The sequence below is a fragment of the Corvus hawaiiensis genome, chromosome 26, assembly GCF_020740725.1.
Source record: "Corvus hawaiiensis isolate bCorHaw1 chromosome 26, bCorHaw1.pri.cur, whole genome shotgun sequence".
Classification (NCBI taxonomy): Eukaryota; Metazoa; Chordata; class Aves; order Passeriformes; family Corvidae; genus Corvus; species Corvus hawaiiensis.
The window spans coordinates 16,910,378-16,935,134 of NC_063238.1; positions in this window are offsets into that span (position 1 = coordinate 16,910,378).

Genomic DNA, 24,757 nt, shown 5'->3' on the forward strand with positions numbered 1-24,757 from the left:
TGGCCCATGTGCAGGACCTTGCACTTGGCTTTGCTGAACTTTATGAGGCTCACACAGGCCCACCTCTCAAGCCTGTCAAGGTCCCTCTCAAGCCTGTCAAGGTCCCTCTGGATGGCACCCCTTCCCTCCAGTGCATGGCAGAGCTTGGTGTTATTGGAAAACTTGCTGAGGGTGCACTCATGGACAATGTCCATGTCATCAACAAAGATGTTAAAAAATGCTGGTCCCTAAACTGACCACTGAGGAACACCCCTCATCACTGGTCTCCACTTGGCCATCAAGCCGTTGAGTGCAAATATCCAGCCAAGTTTTTATCCACTGATTGGTCCATCCATCAAATCCATGTCTCTCCAGTTTAGAAACAAGGATTTCATGTCGGAAAATGTCAAATGCTTTGCACAAGTCCAGGTAGATGACATCAATTGCCCCTGCCTTGTCCACCACTGCAGTAACCCCAAAACTGTCAGGCCTAATTTGCCCCAGTGAAGCCATGTTGACTGTCACCAACCAACTAATTATTTTCCATGTGCCTTAGCACAGTTTCCAGGAGGAGCTACTCCATGATCTTGCCAGGCACTGAGACCTGTAGTTACCTGGGTCCTCCTTATTTCCCTTTTTAAATAATATTTCTATGGAAAATATGGTTTAAACTTAAATAAAATATAAAATAAAAAGTGTTTTGCTGAAACTTGATCCTAAGTGAGCACTAGCATCTTTGATGAAAAGCTAAAAAAATTTTTTCTCCCATTTAATTTCATTCCCAATACTTTTTTAATTAATTATAATCTAATTTTTGAATGTTGCTTTCAAACAACTCAAAATTATAAAAGATAGAAAAATAATTTAAGGTCAACCTGTGCCCATTCTAGTTCTCTGTCTTGTGCCCAGAGCATATGGCTGGGAGTCTGATCTCTGCACACTAATCCAAAATCTTGTAGGAGTTAATGAAATCTGATCCTTACATATTATTTTAATGTTTTAGTGGGTGTGATATGCAATCCATATCACTGATATTTGTATCAAATAAACCCTGTCACAGACAGTCAGAATGATTTATCTTTGACAAATGTCCCACTTACATGTTCTCAACTTGTCTTCTGTACTGAAGGATATTTTGATCTTTGAAACAGTATGTTTTGATTGTATTAGTCTGACTGTCGTCTTAACCTACAGAACAGCAATATTGTCATTCCACTGTTCTTTCCTGATCTGAAGTGTTTAAAACTGTGATTGCAAACTGGTGTTTTGATTCTCTTTTTATGGAGAGAGAAATCCAGTTGCCTAATGGATGAATAAACAGCTTTAAGAATTTGTGATGATTTTTTTTAATACAATATTTGAAATTTCATGGAGGTACTCTTCTTAGAATAATCTACTAGAACTTAATCACCTGCTGGAAACTCTGACACATTTGGATCTTATTAAATACATAAGTGGATAAAAACCTCTTTGCCTTAGAACAGTATTACGTCAGTAGTCTTAACCATGGTGTGAGTCTTATCTGTCTGGCAGAGCAGCACTGCATTTAATATTACTGGTAATTCTGATTTACTAGGACAAATAACATATCAGAAGATATTTGCATCTCCAATTCTGCCAGTATATTACTCAGTGATTCCAGTGTCAAATACTCCCTGAGTCATATATTAAGACCCCTAAATTTTGATGGCCGGGTAACATGTCAGCCTTGTATGCTACATATCTGAACTCCCACTCTAGCTCATAGACTTGGTATTGTCACTAACTACAGAGTCTGCAGATGATGGAAGCTGGAGGCTGACATAGCTCAGTAACTAAAAGCTCAATCTGAAATAAGACTTGAACCTGATACCTAAATATAAACATCTAGTGGTGTTGAGACATTCTGGGATCATTTATGATCTGAGACACAGGTTCATACACAGATGTGTGGCCTACCTGCCAGGTCCATGAACATGTCTTGGATATCCATTGGTATTGCACACATATTGAGACAATCAAATTGTGCTTCAGCTGGCTGGCCCAAAGCAGTCTCTAGAATCTATTAACTATTTTGACCAGGACCCCAATTCAGTTGCCTAAACAGTCGTAGTGAGACATTAAATATCAAACACACTACACCTACATGCACGGTTTCATTTTATGTGTCTGTATTTTGAAGCAAATCCTTCCACATTTGTTTGGGGAGGAGTAGCTGATTCTTCGCTAGATTTTGTTTCCTGGCTGGAGGTACATCAATTTCCGACTGCTGGCACATAGAGACTTGGAAGTAAAAAGATGGAGGAATGGTTGGCAGTGCCATCATATGAGTCTTACTGGATATAAGAAGTTCAGAGTTAATTTTTGAAATTAACATTCAGGCTGAGAACTGAGTAAGATGGAAATACCATGAATGGCTGTTTGCCTCGTCTTTTCTCAGAGGAACAGAAGCTGGACTAGCTGAAGCTTGAAGATCATTTCCCGGACTGTAGTGTCACAAGAAGTATTTGTGGTATAGCAGACATTTTAGAGTAAACAAGCACTAAATGGAAAAAAAATCTGAAATTTCAACGGAAAATGGCTGTTTTTCTAACCTTTAGGAGAACTGAACTAAGTATGCTTAGTTGAAGACAAAAAGGCAATAAATAACTTGCACTTTTGACAGTTCCTACTGCAGAACTCTTAGCTCTGTTTTAGACCACTCCAGCTTGCACTCAGTGATGAAACATGAATATTGCTTGGGAGATTTTCAGCATGAATCAATCCCAAAGAGCAAACAGCACAAGGCTGAACCAGGTTTGCCTCCCTCCAGCTCACACAGAAGAGTTTATACATCCAAATGTTCCACCTGTTTTCCTGACACTCCACAGAGCACACTGCAGGCACTATAGTTTCACAAGATAAAAGCTATAATATAGAGTTAACATTGCTTCAAATAATTTGAGCAGAGGAAAATATGTCTAAACCACTTAAATATTATGTGGGGGTCACAAAGAAGGCCCCAGTACAATTTCTATGTTTTGAATTCAACTACTTCTCTAAAAAGGTAACCAGACCTAAACAGCAGGACTGTAAGTCAGCCCACACAATTCAGTCTACAGCCAAGGCCACCCCATACCTCTCTCCTGTTTAGCATACAAATTTTAGTACTACATTTATTCTTATGTTTTATTTTCTTGTTTATACAGTTTTTTAATCAAGCTTTTAGTCATAACAGGCTTTTTTTGGTATCCGATTTACTTAAAATAAATGTTCAGAGAAGCTAGCAAAAGGGAATCCCTTGTCACTGAGTTATCTTTTATGCATTCAGGGAACACTGAATTTCCAATTGCATAAACAAGACAACCTCTTAAGGTTTATCATACAAAGTAGGGATGTCTTTATTTCGGTGAACACTTTGGAGTTACTATATTCACATCTGATAACTTTTTCTTACCCTGATATTCTCTTCAATGCTGATATATTTACTCTCATCCCACCTCCTGGAGTCAAATTTTCATGTTTGAAAGTCAAAGGATAGTTAAATAATTTACTTTAGGAAGGAATAATGCATGACAACCTGTATTGAAAACTGAAGGTGTTATATATGCTGGGAAAAGAAAAAAAATTGCAGCAATTTATTTCTGTTTCTTACCCATTTTATCAAAAGGTAAGTGTTTAAGCTAACAAAAAGGAAATATAAAACAGTCTTGACTGCAAACAGTTTAAAGCTAGAGTGGCTATTCATATATTAGTGCATATCTGCTAGTATTCTTACTCAGAGCATGGGATTTATCTCACCATCTGGCTATCCGAAATCTGGTTTAATTTAAGTTTGTAGTTTTTTCTTTATTTATTGACAAGTGAGAAAATAGTCAATTCCAGAGGATGAATCACTCCATTCCAGGACTATATATGTATGTATGTATGTATGTATACATCTTTTGGAAGGGCCTAAAGGTTCTTTCCTTTAACTTGACTTTAAAAACAAATTAAATAAGCTAATGTTTGGACATCTAAAATGAAGACAGCTCAGATTAACCATGGCCTTCAAAATACATATGCTTTCTTTCTTACCCTTATTTTTTCTGTTTTCTACTTAAAAAAGAAACCTCTCTCATACCAGGCAAATTGGTAATATTCACTACTATTCACTTCAGTCCATAATGAGAGACTGGCAAAAACTGCAATAATTCAACAGTGAAATAATTCGGCTTTTTTGTACTGAAAAATCAAACTCTGGAAAAAAAAAAAAAATTCACCCACGTATTGCCATCTAGACATGGAAAACATCAAAAGAATCCACTTAGCAAAAGAACAAAAACTCTAGACTGACAGCCAAACTCAAAGTTGCTAATTGAACATAGATAGTCAGCTACATGCAGAGGGGACAGACATCTGACTTGAAAACACTATTCTTCTTGGAATTAAAACTGAGTTTAGAACACAAATTTTGTAAAGGCCTTAGTATTTGACTTGGGTCTGGATAAGAATGTCCACCTACTTGGGTAGAACTGTAATATTTCCAAATAATGAGCATCAGGGTCTGCTGCAGCAGCTGCTGGAGCTTGTAGTGGCTGTTTCCCACCATCCACAGCAGTGGGCACTGCCAGCCACCCCTTGGCACAGGCTGGCAACTGCCATGGATACCAGCGCCAGCTGCTCCTCCCCATTGGTGCAGCTGAACTGAGAGAGAGGAAAATAACCTTCAACTCTGAATAAAAAGTCTCTGTAGATGACACTCATTTTAATTATTTTCTCTACTAAGCTACAGAGACTATTGTTTTAACTACCAACAGTTCTTAAAACCAAAATAATTCATCTCGTTTAAAGGAATTCTTTTTAGCTATTGAAGTCACTCTGTTCTGCTGCACCTTTTATGACCAGATTGCAGTCTGTTCTCTGCAGAGTATGCATAGAGAGTAAAAATTGTATTGGTTTGGGGGTTTTGGTTGGATTGTTCTTTTTAGTTTAGGGTTTATTTTGATTTTTTTTACTGAAGGTATATAAAGATTCTAGTTTTACCAAGAAGCATGTAAAAAAGAGAAGTAAATACTCAACTACTGCACGTTAAAACTGTACTAGAACAGTAGACTACAATGTACATTTCTCATGTCACTACCTTATTTTTATTATGTATACCATGTTTTTTGGAAAAAAGTAGTCCTTACTGATGAAAAAATTCTTCATGTGACAATTCACTCCCTAATACAGTATTTGCTTAAAATGAGTTTGCTTAAAAATGAGCTAAATTTTAACTTCCTTTTTTTATTATTGTTTTGGTTTGCTTTTTCTTTCCTTTTTTGTAAGTTATTCTTTTTCTTTACATTAACCTATGAAAGTACTTGTCATATGTTTCATTTTACATGAAGTTAAGAGACTGAGCCTCAGATTACATGAAAAAACAAATAATTAGATTTTTTTTCTATAATAGCTGTACCATTTGTTTTTGACCATAACAATTTGCTTTAGAAACTATTCCTGAATTGTCACTATTATAATACTATTGGGTGACTACAAAAGAAATCTGACTTTCCACTAACACTTTTTATCTAACTTTCCAATGCAATTCATCAAGCTAACTTGCAACTCCTAAAACCATTTGAAATTGATAGGTGAGCTATGACAAATCTCTTGCTCATTTTCACTGCCTTGCATTCAGACCAATTCGACTTGAACTTGTGCTATGACATGCCAGAGGAAAAGGGAGGAGAAAGGATAGGAAAGGATGAAGCTTTGGTAAATGCAAAGTCTGATTTACTAATACGAAATACTAGGGAAGAGTTTTGTTCTGTTTTCTACAACTTAGGTGTTATAAATCACTAAGTGAAATAACATCATACTCTGTACATATAAAAACCCCATCTAGATAATGTGATTTCATTGTGTATGAAGTATTTAATAATTCTTTTAATGCTATAATAAAATAGCATTTGACCTTAGTCCGGTGACAGTATATTAGAATATTTTCACATCTTGACACCAGTTTGGAGATTTTCTGTAAATCTGTTTGCAATTTCATTAAATTCAGAAGTAAAGCAAAACAATTGTATTGTAACAATTTTTAAAAGACAGGAGTTATTTCATAATAAAGTGAGATAAAAAAATAACATCAGTTTCTTCTCTAATAGTGATATGAAAGTAATTATATTCAGGAACACCCTTTCAATGATTAAGTTATAAATCTTACTAATCTTTGGAAAGCTGAATATTTAAAACCATTATTCCAAATTATTCTTGCCCAATGTGATGAGAAAAAGTATTGGTAAATTTCTCATAATTTCTCATCATCACTAAACTTCTTTTGAAGATTCTCATATAATACAACAGCAGAAAAAGTGCAGAGGAGCATATGGGTGAGGACAGAGAGAAGAAGAGAGAAGCTATGCAAAAGTGAAGTGTCAAAGTAAAGTTCAGCCCTGGTCTGTTCAGCTGATAAAGGAAGGAATCACGTGGGTAAACTACTCATATTCAGATGCATACTCAGATGGCTGCCTGACCATAAGTCTTCAGGCTGTACTGGGAAATATCGATATATGTCAGTATCATTCTTTTTTTTTTTTGGTGGGTAGTTGTTTGCTATGACTTCACAAACTGGCACTTAGAAAATCACATGACACCCTGTACAAAAAAAGTCAGAAAATAAAAACAGAGTATTGACAGTTCCTGTTTTTTCACCTGAGTATTCTGATTTCTTTATATGCAGAGTGATTGAAAGATGACAAGGCCAGAGATGCTGCACAGGCAGGTACTATTACTGAAATAAAGAATAGGAAAGCAGTTAGAACAAGAAGGAGAAAATATCTCCCATTTCCCTGAAATGTGTTATGACTTCAGTACCTGTGGGACTTTTTTTCAGAAGTTTTAACACTTCCTTATCAATTCATTATTGATTGCACGTTTAGAGTTCAATATTTTGAACAATCAAAAAAAGATTTTTCATAGTTTATTTTCTCAATAGTCTTGCTAACAATGTTTTTGCTACCAATTAAGTCTTTTGAAATGTCATTCTCATCAAGACTGAGATCTTGAGGCTGGAAGAATTTAGGATGCTGTAGGAGGTGAGAGTAGCACAGCACAGAGCAGAGCAGAAGAAAAGGTCATTATATTCTAGTGCATCCTTTAAAATTCACTGCAGTATTACAGCATGCTGTTAGTGTAGTTCTGTTGGAACATGATCAAAACCTAAGTTCTAATTCAAAACATGCAGTTTAATTTTGATCATGTTCCAAGCTAAATTACATTAGGGGAGTATTGTAAATAAAGCAGTTTTAATGGAGGAATGAAAACATGACAGCTTTTGCTTCTGCCCCTCTCTCCATTACATCATTGGCTCTTCTATAGTATTGAAAAGCTGGAGTGAAACTGAGCTCTTCAGGATGCCAGCTTCATGATCTCTTCTACTTAAAGTTCAAAAGAACATTCTGGCAAGTGAACAAGTGCTACTATGTCAGAGAAATGTTAAAAACAACAATGATAAGAGAGTGGAGAAGAGCAGCATGTCAATGTGACACTGCCAGTCTTCATTAAGCTGAATCCTCAGAAGATTTCAAGGGCTGAACTACAGGAGATACAGGAATTTGGCCATATGCCTTGAATTTCCCAGTGCATATATTTATAAAATCAGTCCTTTAGCACAGTGTATATATGTTGGAACAGTCTGTTAGACTGAATTGGACTTCTGCATCAATAATTCTTAAATTGTCTTCAAAATACCAACCTCACTGAGGGGAAGTGCATCTGCTCATGTGACAAATAGGTCTATACAATCTAACTAGGGGATACTTCTTCTGTCTGAAAAACAAATCAAATTACCAGTGTCATCTTACACAAATACTAATAAACTTTCTATAAAACATAATTATGCACTTTGGTCTCTATTTGCCATATTTCATATAAATTTAGATAATTATAAATGTAAGATATTTTTGTTTAATTTTTTTTTTTTTGTTTTAATAGCAGTGTATTTAGAGTCCCTCCAGCTAGAGATAGCTGCAATGCAGCTGGGATATTTCCACAGCTACAATGATTCATGCCAGATAGTCTTCAGCCAGATAGCTTGAACACTGTGGCTGGCAAAGAAGTCAACATAGATCCAAGGATCAAAGTCATGTACTGATTTACTACCAAAATATAACTAATCAACAATCAGTGAACTATATATTTAGGATTAATATCATCAATGCAGGAGATGTACCACATTATCTGACCGTTGCAAAATGTTATACACATAAATAAATACCACCAGGTTCCAGTATTTAAAGTATTGCTACAAAGTATATGGAGACTCTTTTTACTAGGAGTCACAGATGAGGGTAGATGGGTAAAAGTTACTCCTGGGAAGATTTCTACTGAACACAAAGTAAATTTTTAACAATGAGAACAATCAGCCATTTGAATAATCTCCTCAGAGAAGTGATCAATTCCCTATCAGTGGACACTTTTAAGACCCAGCTGGACAAAGTGGTGGGACATCCTGTCTAGAGCCTGCTTTTTTCAAGAAAGGTCGGGTCAGATGATCCCTGAGGTCCTTTTGTGACAGACTGAAACGATTAATGACTTAAACATCAGATCAGCAGAGGACTTTTGTCCACTGTAGCAAATGGTGCAAAGAAGCGGCTGCTCATCTGGGACCACCAAAGCCCACCCCTCCCCAAATATGCCTGCTAACTGGAATTTGGTCTGTGATGGAACTTGAGGTAAGATAAAGGTAATACTATTGTCCAATTAGCCCAGATCTAAAGAGAAGTAAACAAGGCTGGGGAGAAGAATGCATCCACAAGTGTGAGAGACTGGAATGCTAATGTCTCAATCTGCCACCTTCGGCTACAAGCTGGTCCTGTAAAAGATAAGGGAAGAGGCTGATAAGAGGCAGATCCTGCAAGACCAGATAATGCTTTTTATCATGCCAAAGTCCTTACACAAATGGCTCAGCTGTGAGAACTCCCCTCTGGAGAAATAATGGGACATTGACATGAGAGGCAGCTGTAGCATATTGGGTGGTGTCATGGACCACTCCCAAAGTGTCCTGTGATCCACAGCATTACCCAGGGGAGGTACCTAGATGTTCCACCTGAACCTGAGCTAATAAAATGGATGAAATCTTGGTCTTTTGTGGACTTCTCTCACCACCTGATAGATCCAGCCTGTGACCACCACTCCAGAAAACAGACATTGAAACTGCAACAATCAAGGCTGGTTGCAAGGCGCCTGGGTGGTGACATTTTTCTACTTTTATCCTTTCCTTCATTTCCCTTATACATTTCCTTCAGTGTTACTTTTATGCTTTTATATTGCTATGTTATTTTAGATAATAGTAACCAAAACATCTACATACTTGCTTTCCATTGCAACCAACTTGTTCTAAAATAAACTCTACATATATATATGTATGTATTTATTAACACCAACCATTCATTGTGAAGTGTCACTTCACTCTAATCTGCCCCAAGGGATTTGTTCCCAAGAACCTGGGTTTGATGCCTAAATATTTTCTCTTTTTATATATATTTTTATATATTTGCAACTTTGTAGATTTTAATATATAGCTGTGAAATTTTTAACACTTTCATACACTTCAGAATAGTAGATTACCCTTTCCCACACATTTATGCCACCTTCTTGGAATTCTGTTTAGTCTTATTTTCAAAAAAAGAATTTCTAACAAGGACACCATGTTTTGTACCAGCACTTGGGAGACATAAAAAAATATAGGGCTAAAAGCCACTGGGGAGTCTCCAAGAGGCAGGCCCAAGGGTGGGTTACCAGGGCAGCTGTTCTCCTATTGGATGTACCTGCTAGATAGACTAATTAATTCATCTTATAAAAATTGTAGAAGTTCAATCCTGAGTGTGCGCATAGCTATATTCATGCACCTGAAAGCTTTCATTAAAGAACTGCACGTTATATTACCACTTTAACATTGTTTGGAAAGACTTTCTTTCAGTTCTAGGCAACAGGTTACCCTCACCTTCTCAGGTGGCTTGTAACACCTTTTCAACCTCATATTCTATGATTGCTACACCCCCTTTTATTATTAATCCCAAGCAGTTGCTTCCCCACAACCACAGTCCATGACAGGAGTTGCAGGTCCCCCTTCTTCTGGGCATGTGGGAATGCCTCCTTGCACACACCTGCTCTAGGAGACCTGAGTGCCCTGGCTGCCCTTCCAGGGGTGGGTAACAGCCCCAGGAGCTGAGCACACATCCCTAGGGTGCAGGTGCTGGTCCCTGGGGTATACCTATGGTGAATGTAGGTGAGCTGTGGCAGCAGCTGGGGATACCTGTGATGTGTCCATGCTGACAAGCCCAGGAGGAGCCCGCAGTGCTGAGTGGCCACATCTGGCAGGGTCACATTTCCTGTTCCTGTCTTCTCCTACCTGTTATGAGTCCATGTGATTTGCTTGGTTTTGCTAATTCCTCTGTTTCAAAAACCTCTGTAACTCTTTGGATAGCTTTTAATACAGTTATTTTCCTCTTCAGCATTACCAGTCTGAGTTGAAAAGCTAGCTTGGTGTCCCACTCACACACGATAACACATGTTCCTGTCCTGCTGTCTGCTTTTGCAGGTGTACCATGCAGACCATGGTGAAACCACTCCACTGTGACGGCGCAGGTGGCTCCAGCCACTCTGTTTCCTGAGAAGAACTCAGACAACCACCTGTGGTGGTCAGCAACCCAAGTTTAGCATGTAATTTACAGTCATGGTGAGAACCCATGATTCCTTTGTTTTGCCTTTTGCATGTTTTCTCCCAATTGGTTAATATTGTCCCTTTTCTGTTTTAGGTATGAAGTTATGTATATTCATTTCCCTTCTTTAATATGTATCAGTTCTAGAAAGTTCCTTGTTCCTCGACGCCCCATTGGATCCTTCCCTAAGTCCCACCTATGTGTTTTTCCCATTGGTTCCCTTCCTGTCAACCCCGCCTACTTGCCTCTATCCCATTGGCTGTGATCCCTCTCCCTGCCTATTCCACACCCAGTATAAAATCACTGGACACTCCCACCAATTGGCCTCTTCATCCCTGTCATTTCACAGAAATAAACCTGTGTGGAACACATATGGAGAGTCTCCTCTCTTTACTTCTTTGCCTTCGCCTGTGTGCCTGCAAAACAGCGACAGGAAGATACAGCCCCTTTTGGGTGAGGAGCTCTGCCCCTTTTCATTGTGTGTTAGGCACTGAGTGCCACCTTCCAGAGGGGTTTCACTGTTGACCTCTGGGCTTCTTTGTATTGGCACGCGAAGGGTAAAACCCCCTTCTGCCAGCTCACAGTGGCTGAAAACCCCTCCACTCCACCATGAAGCTCAGCATGAAACCGATCCAAGAATCAGAATCAGTGCTGGGCTGAGCACCTTTTATAAATCAATGTGCCAGAAACATTTCATACCAGAGGTTTTAATCTTCAGGGGACTTGATTCCATTTACCTAAAATAATTTGGCTTGCAATTGCATCTGAACCTTTAAGCACTACTGTAACACAGACAATAGTCATATGAAAGCAAAGCTCATGCAGGGAGTTTACTGTGGCTGTAATGAAAAATGCATATGCAAGCCGTGAATGAGGTCAGGTGAAGATTTTCCTTTCAAAAGAAATTTTGGGTTGTTGGGTTGTTGTTACATTTTGTATGTTTTGTAACTTTACTGTAATCTATAGTACACTACTGACTTCAAGAACAGGGTAGCCAGCAGGACTAGGGAGTGATTGTCCTGCTGTACTTGGCACTGCTGAGGCCACGCTTCAAATTCTCTGTTGAGTTTTGGGACCCTCACTTCAAGAAAGACATTGAGGTGCTGGAGCATGTCCAGAGAAGAACAACAAAGCTGGTGAAGGGTCTGAAGCAAATTTTATGAGAAGTGGCTGAGGGAGCAGAGGTTGCTTAGTCTGGATTAGAGGAGGCTTGGGGGAGCCTCATGGCTCTCTACAACCACCTGAAAGGAGGCTGTAGTGAGTTGGGGGTCAGGCTCTTCTGCCATGTCTCAAGTGAAAAGATGAGAGGAAATGGCCTTAAGGTGCACAAAAGGATGTTCAGATTAGATATTAGAACTTTTTTTTCTCTGAAAGAGCAGTCAGGCATTGGAATAAGTTGCCCAGGGACATGGTGAAGTATATGTCTCTGGAAATGTTCAAGTGGCATCTCTATTTTGCACCTGGGGATATGGTTGAGGTGTGATTATGGTGGTGCTGGGTTGATAGTTAGACAAGATGATAGTGAAGGTCTCTTCCAACCTTGATCATTCTGTGATTCTGTGACATCATCACCAAGCTCACATTGTTTGAACAGGTAAATAATTATATACATACCTACCACTTTGTTGAAATTCATATGCCCAACTTTAATAAAGCTGACATAAATATGTATACCCCTCAAAACCAATAAATGTACAAAGAAAATATTAAAGTAACATACAAAAAATGAAGAAGAAAATATGAAACATGGAGTATAGAACCTAAGACCTGCTCACATTTATTTTCTTTGGTAATAAGAAGTGGATTGCAGAAGAACACCTATCTGAACCTAAACAAACCTAGCTGAACATGCTAGAAAGCACAGAACACAGACTGTTCCTACATTTACTTAAAACCCTATCCAATGAGAAAATTGGATTGCTTTTCCATTCTGATTGAAAAAATGAAAGTGTAGCACCAGGGAAGTCTGGTGTGCGCAGGTTACGTGGTAACTTTTGTCTCCCCTCTATCCATAAATAGAAACGACAAATTCAGCCTCCGTATAGGTCAATGTGTCTTATTTCACACTGAACATCATTATAACATAATCTAGCTTTTTCCTCAGCCAGTTATTGGTAGGCTATATAAAATCATAAATTCATTTATGTTGAAAAAATCTCTAAGATAATTCTAAGATAGCCTAGCACTGCCAAGTCTTAAGCTTTAATACCTACAATACCAGTATTCTGCAAATGCAGGAGTAGGTAATGGTAACTGGAATAAATCACAGGAAAAAGCCAACAAACTCATGCAGATGAAAAGTATTGCATACACCTACCTGATATGTTGGTTCTGTTTATTACCCGGAATTCACCTTTGCTTCATGGCCCACTTTTAAAGTAGATGAAAGATGTACTTTATTTATAGCTTATATTAAATGCTGGTAAAATACAGCCCTTAGCCACTGTAGAGTCATTAGAATTGATAAGGTCATCCCATCATTAAATGTAGCAGCAAAACCAGGCCACAAAGAGCAAGTCTGTTGTAATGAATCTTAGCTATTATCATATTTTCACAGATAAGGGTCTTTTAGAAGTGTTAGTGCTTAGATGACTGTCCTATTCACTTCTTTTCTCATTGGGTGCCAAGGATATAGGGCTTCATCTGCACATGTAAACAAGGTAAAATAAAAAGAACACTGCTCCACTGTGTGATCATTTAAAAACCAAGTGTACATAGAGTGTTTGCCTTTTAAAAAATCTTTCTTTGTCACAAAGGAGTTCAGATTCTTCATACAGAAACTACAGTCTACAATTATATCATAAATAAATATAACTTTTACTCAAGTAAAATTTCATTTATTTTTTTGTAAATTTCACTTAGTAACTGTTGTGTCAGAAAGAAGATGATGCTTGGCTCAATGTATCTGGGTTTAATTTCTAGACCTGATATAGGCAAGAAGTAGAATTCTGAATATTTAAACTCTTTGGGATGACTGGAAGCCTATTCAAGTCACTACAATCTGTACATTGATCTGAAATATTTCAAGTCAAGTCATCAGTTCTTCGGCTGCCTGTCTGTAAAAAAAATGAAAAAAATATGGTTTTTGTATTTCACAGTGGTTATGTGAGCAGACCTGTGAAATGCACAGTTTAATAAAGTAAATTCAAGACAAAAGTGATTCAGAACATTACATGAACAAATGCATGTACCATATAACCTACACAGCTAATGGAGAGAAACAATCCTGCCACCCTCATTAGACACACAAACAATGTTGCTGAATTTAGATACTGCTACTGCTTCTTGTATGTAGCAAATTTTTATGTGACTGGAGCTTGGATATTCAAACTGCTATTGCTACCTATGCTGGTAATATTATGGCGTTCATAATACGTGTTAAGAAAACTGAATGCAAGCAATCTCAGTGCAATCAGCTGCAACAATTTAAAATATTAGATAAATGTAAAGCATCTGGGTACAAAGGAAGCATCTTTCAAAAAGAATACTTTGGGTTTTTTTGATAAAAGTTGAAGACTAATTAAAAAATTTTCCCTGGACAAAGTATAAATAACTTGCTGACTAGTAGTGCCACGCTAGGTGGTCTGCCTGCTGTCTTCTTCCATAACCAAGGTAGCAAGGCCTCGAGCAGTGTGTGGAAATGGTCAGTTTACCAATAATGAACTTTATGAAAACCAATGTTTTAATTGGTCAAAGATCACCTACCAAGTGTAAAATAAAGAGGTTTAAACCTGAGTAAAATTTTATATGGAAATTCTTGTCATTTGTTATTTCATCTTCAAATTGTTTCAGCCTTCCAAACGTGCAGACAGAATTGTGCAAATGTTTTTCTCTTCTTTCACAGCTACAAAGAGTTTTGTGTCCCTTGTATGGTGCTTTACTCTTCAGTCAGTGTAAGATTTCCAGCTACACTACAGCTGTTGATTCAATCACTACATTTATTGAATGAGATTTTTTTCAGGGTCTTATGAAGTGTGATGACAAGGTATTTTCAGACAAGGCCTAAAGCATTACTTGGGAAAAATTATTTCTGAATTGAATCTGATCTAATGGTCTAAGATGTTGCTTTTTTCTTCATCCCAAAATGAGTTCTGTAATACTATCCCCGGCACTAAAAATATCCTTAGAAAGGTATAATAAACTTAAAATAAAAAGGAATTCTAAGAGAGGGGGGAAAAAAGGGAGGCAAGGGAACATATTTGATTAAATTTTATAAGCAGGAAACCTTTTTTTTTCCCCCAATGATCTTATAACAGTGTTTACATAGACAATAATCTTATTTAACTAAACTGATAAAACCAGATACTGGTTTTATCACAATCATTAGCAAATGTCTCCCTAACTTCAGCAGACTGACAATACAAGGCTGATCCAGCCAGCTAACTGACCGGATTTCACAGTTACTGAGGAATGGATAAGGAAATATCCATTCATTTTCTCATAAAAGATATGCATCATTATGTGAGTACCATGTTTTACTAGACAGTATTTCAGGTTTTGGATTAATCAATTATTATGGTACAACATTGTTACTACTTGTAAAGCATTTGTGGATTCTTGCAGAAACAGGCATTGGTGAGCTGCTACACATGATGATCTGAAGGCATATCTCAGATCAAAATCTATTTTTTAACTAAAAATTGTCTACCTTTAAGACAGGCTAAGCAAAATTGTGTTTTACAATTAACAGAAACTAAAATTGTTAAATCAAGCCAAGTAGCTAATCAGTAGCAGAGTGAAAAACAGTATAATTTGAATTTTCTCTTGTATGTGTGTCATGGGTTAGCAAGCATAGTCCCGGAAGTGATATTCTTGCAAAGGGTTGCTTACAGCTTCCTCTGTGACCTGATAGAACCTATCAGCTGGCCAGTTTGAATATGGACAATTCTTTAAGCCACTTAAAATTGTGACCGCCTCTGCGATCCACACAAACGCCAGGGCAGAATCTCTCTCTCGTTTCCAGCACTGGGACAGGTGGCTGCGGGCCCCGTGCGGGGGCTGGCGGGCCCGGCCCAGGCCCTGCTCGGCCAGGCCGGGCTGGGCCACGGCCATCCTGGAGCCGATGGGCCCTGTTCCACCCACGGAACCTCCCCACAGCCCAGCTCTGTGCAGCCGGAGCAGCCCGGCTCCTCCTCTCCAGTGCGGCCAAGACTCAGCTGAAGCTGCCCACAGCTGTCCGGCAAAAGCTCATGTGACCAACAGCGATAAGCGAAATTCCAGCTGCAAGGCCCGGGTGAGATTAACCCTTTTAGTGCTGTGAGGAGCTGAAAACCTGAGGGAGAAGAAAGAGGAGATGCTTAAAGCTGAAATTCTGTTGTAAAGCTATGATGTATCAGAGTACCCATTGTAATTTCATGGAGGCATGGGGGGTGGAGCGTTCAACTTGTACTTGAGAGCAAAAGCACCTGCGCTGAGATAGGCAGATGCTGAAGCAGCTGCAATTTAATGAGAAGTTTGAACAGGGGGAGATGGAAGCAATGAGGACTTTTGCTCCAAATGGAAAAGGAGAAGACCTCAGTTCCTAGAGATGCTCCCAGAGATAGTCCTAGAGATGAAGATGAGGAGGACCCTTTGCTCCCAGGGAAGGAAAAGGGCCTCTGTTCTTAGAGATGAAATGCTCCCAGAGATGAGTGAAGAGAACTTTTGTTTCTGAACGGCTCAACCTTAAAATTGCACCCCAGTAATTCAAGAGTGGACCCTCGAAAACAGTTGTGGGAAAAGCTGCAAGTTGTGGGAAGGGACTCACATGCGAGCAGAGAACCAACCCAGGCAGCTGTCTCGTTGTGATAATGTGTTCATAGCATGGGCAAGAGAGACTCCTCTTCCTAAATGGACTGAACAAGGTTATTATGGAAGTGGTAAACAGACTGAACATCTCAAGGGTTGTCTTTTTACATTGTCAGTGGGAGAAGGGAGAAAGGTGGGGGGGAGGAGAAGAGTTCTGAGGGTGTAGTATGATTTTTTTTTCTTCTTTTAGGTCTGTTAATAAATTTCTTTATATTCTTTCAAGTGTGGTGCCTGCTTTGCGTTTCTCCTAACTCTTATCTCACAGAAGATAAACAGTAATGAGTATGTTAAACCAAACCACTACAATGTGCTAGGTCCCCTTCCCTGGCTGCTTTGCAAGGGATATGATCTTTGCACCAGGTCCTAGCTCCCTACAGAAAACCATTCATACCACTGAGCTCTGGAAGTCTTCTCATTCATTTCCTTCAGCTGGTCAAAATGTCAGTTGCCATATACTCATCTAACTCTGGAAAAAAGAAAGATAAAACAGTTCTCTTAAAAGTCTAATACTGGTGAACAGCTCTCAAAAGTCTTAAAAGACTTGCATCTGGCTGTATATATAGGAATATGCAGGAAATTAGAGACCATTATGATGAGTGTTCAAAAAAATTCTGACACTTTTCCAGACTGACATTCACTAACAGCACATCTTGTGAATGGGTAGTTGTTGCTCATTATCAGGCATGGTTACTGGATATTCACACAATTACTGCTTAACAGTCTTACTTACATTACCTGTGAGTGCAGCATAATAGTATATTGCAACACATAGAAGCACGGTGGAGCTGATGCCGTGTGTGCTGATCCCTTTAGTCTTTGATATTCTTAGCCATGGTGAAGGTGGTTCAGTTTGAGAGGTCTTTCATGAAGGCAGATAAAATCCATTTGAGTGACTCCTTTCTTTCCCATCTTTCCTCTCTCATGGCTGGTGTGTTTACACTCATGTCCCTTCTCAGAGCAAAATTATCTCATCTTTTCCTCACATAATTCATATGGTTTCAGGAATGGGACTTGTTCTGTTTCTGCAAACCACTGTCTTAGTAGTCCTGTGGATTACTCAGGTTTCTTTGGGCATCTTTCCTTCTTGTTTTGCACTTTTTTTGGTTGGTATTTTACTCATCCTTTTTCTACTTATACATGTATTCCTGTGCTTTAGTTGTGTAAATGTCCCACAAGTGATTGTTTGCCCCTTTAATGCTTAATATATTACATTGAATATTTATTTCAGAGGTGGAAAAAGATGGTCAATTAAGAAAACAACAATCCACTAGCTTTCCCATGCTAATAAGCAGTAACTATTAGCCTCAAAAATCATGCCTGAAATCCCTTGAAATCCCTGAAAACCCAATGAAGCAAAAAAAAAAAGACGACTGAGATTATTGTTTAGAACTGTAGTAGACCAGCCTTATAGTTATTTATGAAGAAGAAGAATCTATTACTCCTAGACCCATCAATCTAACACGAACAGAAACTGGAGAGCTTTGCTGAGAGGGGAGTCTGGAAAACTCAACAGAAAAATGAGAGAAGCACCACATAATATGATACAGTCTTACGAGGGCCTAAAATCTACTGAACTCCCTTCAATTTTTGCCAGTGGCTTTGTGATACCTTGATGACCTTAAGATTACCTCTTCTTAATGAGACATACTAGATATTGCTTATGATCTCAGTACAGGTTTTTATTTTATACCTCAATAAGCATTTTGTTGCAATGGGTTTGTAAGTAAAGATTTAATAGAAAAACTACAGGGAAAGGATGGATTTACTCCAATACCACTTATACATTCACATACATTCGCATATTTCATACATTCACTCTATATGTGAATATATGAAAGTTCAATCCCACTGCCTGAATTACTAATATTTCAAAACAGTGCCAAAATTAGGAAGCCAGCATTATCCCTCAATAACAAGGGTCAATAGGGAGACAAAGATGAGCTTATTGGAGAGAAGACATTTTACCTGTGGTAAAATTTCCTAAGAAGACAAATGCATAATCAGGAAGACTAGAGTGTAAGTGAAATTTTACCACTGTATCAGGAAGTATAGGAATATAACATGTAGCAATATCTCAGGGAACATTCACTGGGCAGTGATGCTGGAGAAGGGTAAGCTGCAGTTAAATGGAAGAAAGTATTTCAGAAACAAAGCTGTCTGCTGCTGGTTTTCATTGCCCATGTGGCACTGGTAAAAACTGGGATTATGGCAGGATTACAGCAGGATAGGCAGAGGAACACTGGTAATTCTGCTTTCTCATAATTAATTGAAAGAGGCAGTGTGATCTTCTGGGCACAGGAAGAAGAATATTTTTCTGGCAGGCTGCCCCTCTCCCTAACCCACAGCTGCCTAAGGTTTTGCCTGTCTCTACTCTTTACAGAAAAGGCTGCTGGTTCCAGCAGTGGATGGATGCACAGAGTCTTGACTGCCAAGTGGGGACAATCGGAACATCAATCATAGCCAATTAATCTCTTTTGGACATTTCTGAGCTTGGAGACTATTTTAACAGAGGAGGAGGCTTGTTTACAGTCTCCAGGCTTTTCTAGTTCTGGGAAACAAGCTGTGTGCCATAGCCTTTAAAAATCACTACTATATATTTATAAAATAAAAAACAGTGTCTAAATAAATGTTAATCAGAAAATTCTGGGTTCCATCCTAGCTTGCAGATTTTATGATGGATGATGACTACTTCTTTTATTAAAAGCCATCCCTTCTTTCTCTAAATGACTTAACCCTGTTTGCTGGTGGACAGTTGCAGCTGTACAGGCAGTGGAACAATTTTGCACCTGATATTGGACATTCATATTTTTATGTAGACTCCTGTCACTTGTTCTGCAAAATCTTTAGCAGAATAAATTTTTCAAGAGTATTGTGTTATAAAATCTTGAGCAAAACTAAACACGGCTGAGGAAGAAAAGAGCTGGACTGAAGCAGATATTAAGAAAGTTTTATCTTGCGATCTTTTGATTGGAGACTATCAATTTCTGATCCTCTTTGTCAATAAATTTGATACCTGCCTTTCCCTGGGAACAGGATATATTTGTCAGGGGTTTTATTTTTGCCAATCCAGAAATATAAATCTATACTTTTCAGAAGGAGAACCTCTTCAATTGAATTTTGAATCACATTTTGAACAATTGCTTCAGACATGAAAATACAGTCTCATTAGAGGACAATTAATTTCAGCTTGGATTTAGGGCTTTACTTTGTCTCTGACAGACTGTCCAAACAGTAGTTCCCTTTTAACACCAGATGCAGTACTGTTGATTTAAAGGACCATATTCAGATGGAACTATATATTTCAGCAAGACATTACTTGCATTACTCATGGCAAACTAGTGAAACAAAGATTTTTAAACATAAAATTTAGTTTTCATTATTTAAACTATTGATTCACTTTTAGCATATCATCCATCTTGGATAACAGAACCCTGGTGATCAATTTTGTAATTTTTCATAACAATCTTTGTCTTGCCCAATGTTTGTACTCCTTTTTGCTATTGTGTTGGACATGAACTGAGGGAATAATGTTGTTATTTATTTTAAATAAAGCATTTCAGTATTTTGAAAGATGATGGACAAAATATATTATCAAGGTAACAACATAATTATCTAAGGCAAAATTTTAAAGTAAAACTCCTGACACTTTTGCAAGTGTTCTTTCAGGACCTGAGAAAACAAAATATCAGTCCTATACCGAAGTTGCTTCACAATAATCACACTATTCTGTTACAAATTCTCACTTTGTTAGCTTGGCTATCACAAATTTCAGAATCAGCTTAATGTTCTTCTCAACAGATGCTAAATCCAGCATCCCATTTTGCAATAAACATGGCACTAAAAATCTCCCAGCAAAAGGAACAATACCTTTTTTTTATATATGCATATATTTATATATATATATATATATATATATGTTCTTATGTATGTGTGAATGTTGGGAATTGATCAATTCTGAATGCTTTCTTCAAAATGCAAAATTTTTTCTACCAGCAGAAGTCTGAATATGTATGAAAGGAGATAAAATAAGAAAGCCATAAACTATGGCAGTCTACTTCCTTTTTCACCACTTTGTTTCCATGAGAATGGAAATGTGGCAACTGTATTAATTCCGGTGCTAAATTAAAAAAAAAAAAGCAAAATGTAGTTCTTTAGGACTGTGTAATGGAAATAAAGGTATCTCAAAAGCTGACTGGGTAATTCAGTGCAGAGTATAAACATATCCCCTTATAATTTATTCAGAAGTTAAAGAGAACATAAATCAAGATGATCACACTGGGTAGTTATTTTAATAAATTTAGTAGATAGTACAGGCCTGCATGTCGTCATGCTTCTGTGTACTCTCGGATTTACCATGTAAACTTATCTACCCTGAAAGGCTATCCCAAGCTGTCACATCCTCAGGTTTAATGAAAGAGTTGACAATAAAGTGAAAAACAAAAGATTCAGTTACCTTAAATTGATCCATGTATTTACAAATTATTTATCTTCAAATTGAATTATGGCATTTTTTGAAGCTTCTAAAAGATAAGCCAGTAGGTTTTTATTTCTTTAATTACGCTGCTCCACCCAATAAAGAATGGGTTTCTCCCTCTCCATTTCACAATTCTACCCACTGTCTAACTTTCAAAATCAGGCAAATTAAAAAATTCTACACAGTCCCTAGAACAGTGTTTAATTATGTTTTTATTTTTAGTATATTAAACCAAATGTATCTGAGGTTTCACAAATAAATTGAACCCTTACTGTAATCTCTGAAATGTGTGGCATTGTCGCAAACTTAATGAGACTGGAGTATTTTCATCACATTATGTGCAGGAGCATTTTCAATAAATTTCATTTATTGTTATGTATGAGTCATAAATTATTATCAAATAAAAGTCTTCTATTTTTGATAAAATGTTTGAATGCATCTCATCATAAACAAATGCATGGTTTTTCACCTGTAGTCCTGAATGTGAATAACCTTGGGGGGCAAAATACAATTTTTTATTACATAGACAATAATTCACTCAATCATCATGAAAAAATTAGTATATGAACTTGCATCTTTAATATATTTGAAAAAAAAAAATCTCTATTTGTGTGATGAAATTTTCTTTTAGTATTACATACATTCACAGGTCATACATCTCTCTTAGGAAAGAAATATATTTCTTCCCTCTCTTTTTTCCTTCATCATATAGTTCCATACATAAACAGGAGGTCATGCTAGTAGAAAATGTAACAGATTCTACAAAATAATTCAAACCAGATAATTTTAAGGAAAATTGGACACTTAGGATTTTTAGTTTTATTTCTAATGCAAGTCAAGGTATCATTCCAACAAATTCTTTAACAAGTACATAACCATTCTATCTGTTTCAAAATATTTTTTCAATAACAGAAAAGTAACTTAATTACTAGACAAATTCTTCCATTAATTTTTTTTTATCTCAGTTTACTAACTTCAGCTTTAAATAATATATTCTCATGCCTTTTCTTTATGGAATGTCAGAAAAAAATTACTATAAAGAAATTACTGTCCATGATCCAGTCACCATTTCTCCATTCTCGGCAACTAAACTGCCAGAACTGTTCACTCTACCTTTAGGATTAAACTACTGGTGTTAATAATAACTCATTGAAAGAAGCATCAACACTGACAACGTTGCACGGTTGTGTCTGCCCTGGGGAATTTTACTGTAGCAAGGCAAATTCTGCCTGCTACTGGAGCTAAAGTCTCTCTTGTTCCCACATATGCTGAACACAAATACAGCAGTAGGTAGTAAAAATAGCAAATCTATATCACAGCTAATAGCTGTGGATAACTATAGACAGTTTGCAGCCCAGGACTTTTGCAGAGGTGGAGGACATTGTTGCCACCTCCTTTTGTGGTGACTCTTCTTCAAGTGGTACTGATGCCTTATCCAGCCTCCTAGAAACAGAGACTAGACAGGAGTAAGGGAGCCTCTTACTAGCAAATAGACTTTGCTGAGTTACCACGCAAAGAAGGATACAGGTACATACTGGTATTGGTTGACACTTTCAGTGGATGGCCTGAAGCTTACCCCTGTTGCACTAACACAGCCAAGGAGGTGGTGAAAGTTTTGCTTAATCATATAACACCAAGGTTTGGGCTTCCTTTGGGTATGCCTCGGATAGAGGACCACATTTTGTTGAAAATGTGATTCAAGAGGTTAGCCAGATTTTGGGAATTGCTTGGGATCTTACAGACCCCAAGCAAGCAGTAAAGTGGAATGCATGAATGGGACCCTTAAGGCACAAATTAACCAAAATTTGTCAAGAGACATTCATGACATGGGTTCAGGCCTTGCCTATGGCTTTACTGAGGATCCCCATACAGCTGAGGCAGAGGGATAAAATCAGTCCCTATGAAATATTGTATGGCAGGCCATATCAAATTCCACATGTTCCAGGTGAAATTCACATGAGGGGAAAACTTGATTTGCAGAGATATCTAATGGCTTTAGGTTCTACTTTGCAGAAGCTCCAGAATTACATCGTGTTATCCAGACCCATAGGACTGGACACCCCTGCACATCCCTTCCAGGCTGGAGACTGGGTCTGTGTTAAGTGGTGGGACAGTGATCCTCTGCAGGCCAAGTGGAGAGGACCATTACAGATTTTGCTGACCAGCCTCACCACAGTCAAAGCTGCTGGCAAAAGACCCTGGATTCACTACTCCAGAGTAAAGAAGGCTTCTGCTCCTGAAACAATGGAGAAAACAGAGACTGATACAAACGAAGATGATGTAGTAGATATTTTGAATATTTAGAATAGAGTCTCCACAAGGTAGAGGCCCCCTCTAAAGGGGGGGGTATGATGCCTTAGGTTTTAACTTTTATATTTTTCAAATTCTGTACTGCTTAGTGTGTAACTCTGAAGTTTCTTGTAGCCTGTTAATTTCTGCTCTCTCGTGCTAGGTAGACATAACAAAGCCTCTCTGGGCCTGCTCTTCAAGGACATCCAGACTGTCCTAGGCCCAAAAAGTATAAACCAAAAGGCCTCTAAAGGGGGGCAAGTGGAGGGGAATTACATCATTAAACTGAAGCTTTAATTGGAGAATTAACCCTGATATGCAAATGAACCAAACCTATAAAAGTGTGAAGAACTCGTGACCTGTCGTCTATCTTGGGGCCCATCTTGGCAGTAGCCTCTGGCTCCCCAGGGGGTACCTTTGGAGGCCTTTCCAATAAATACCTGCTTTTATTCCCTTACTCCTGTCTAGTCTCTGTTTCTAGGAGGCCTCTTAAGGCATCAGTACAAGCTGATGCACCCCTTTCACTCTTCTTTCTATTTTGGCACTATGTCAGCAGGCTAAATATGTCAGCATAACATTTTCTATGGTCATGTCATGAACTACATCCAAGCACAGATCTGGTTAAAGAACATCCTCCTGGGCACCAAGTACTGTGCTGTGAGTCCTACAAAAATAAGAGAAGGCTTCAGAAATGGGCATTACAATGTTGATCATAAAGCTTCTCTGCTTTTTTCACTGCTGGTTTACATTCTGAAGGGCTTCACTTCCTGAAGTGCACCACTGCAGTGTCACTTCCTGTAAACATTTCCACTCTGTGAATGTTGGAGAACTTTGGAAAAATGGCAGCAAGCACATTTGAGTGGGAGGTGCTGTTGCAGTCTGTGAGGTCCATGTGCTCAGTGGTGTGCTGTTCCCACTGAATGTTGTCTAGTGGATGCCAGCAGTAAGTGCAGCACTGGCTGCGTTTCCCACACAGCTTGGTGTGACAGAGCCTGCTGATCCATCACAACTTGTCAGCACTCTCACAGCATGCCTAATGAGGGGGTCTGTGATAATGTGGAAGATAGGCTCTTCCTTTCCCATCAATTGATCTTGCAATTCTAGGTGATTTGTCCTTGATGCTTCTTGCAGCATCTTACAAAGCTGCAGGCTAAAATAGCCAACAAATTTTTCTTCTTTAATGTAAAGGATGCCTGGACTCAAACAGTAAGACAAATATAATAACAAATGAGGTGTACTTAGAAATCACACATTGGACACTAACCTAAGGAAACAAAGCTTAATATATTTCTGCTGGGATTTCTCTTTTATTTTCCAATAACAAAGGATTTTAGGAGAAATTTGTATGAAATGTAAGTAAAATAATAACTTTGAAGATTTCAAATTCATGAGCAAAAGGAATGAAAATATTTGAAGGAGAAAAGTTAGAAACTAGAACTCACCCAAAGAAGTAATTTGTACACAGATTTGTGAATTTGTTAGACTTGTGAATTTTATTTTTTACATGCCTGTACTTGAAACTGCCACTTTTTTTTCCAAGTAAAATTAAAAAATAGTTTGACTTGCTCTTGCTTCTCAAAAC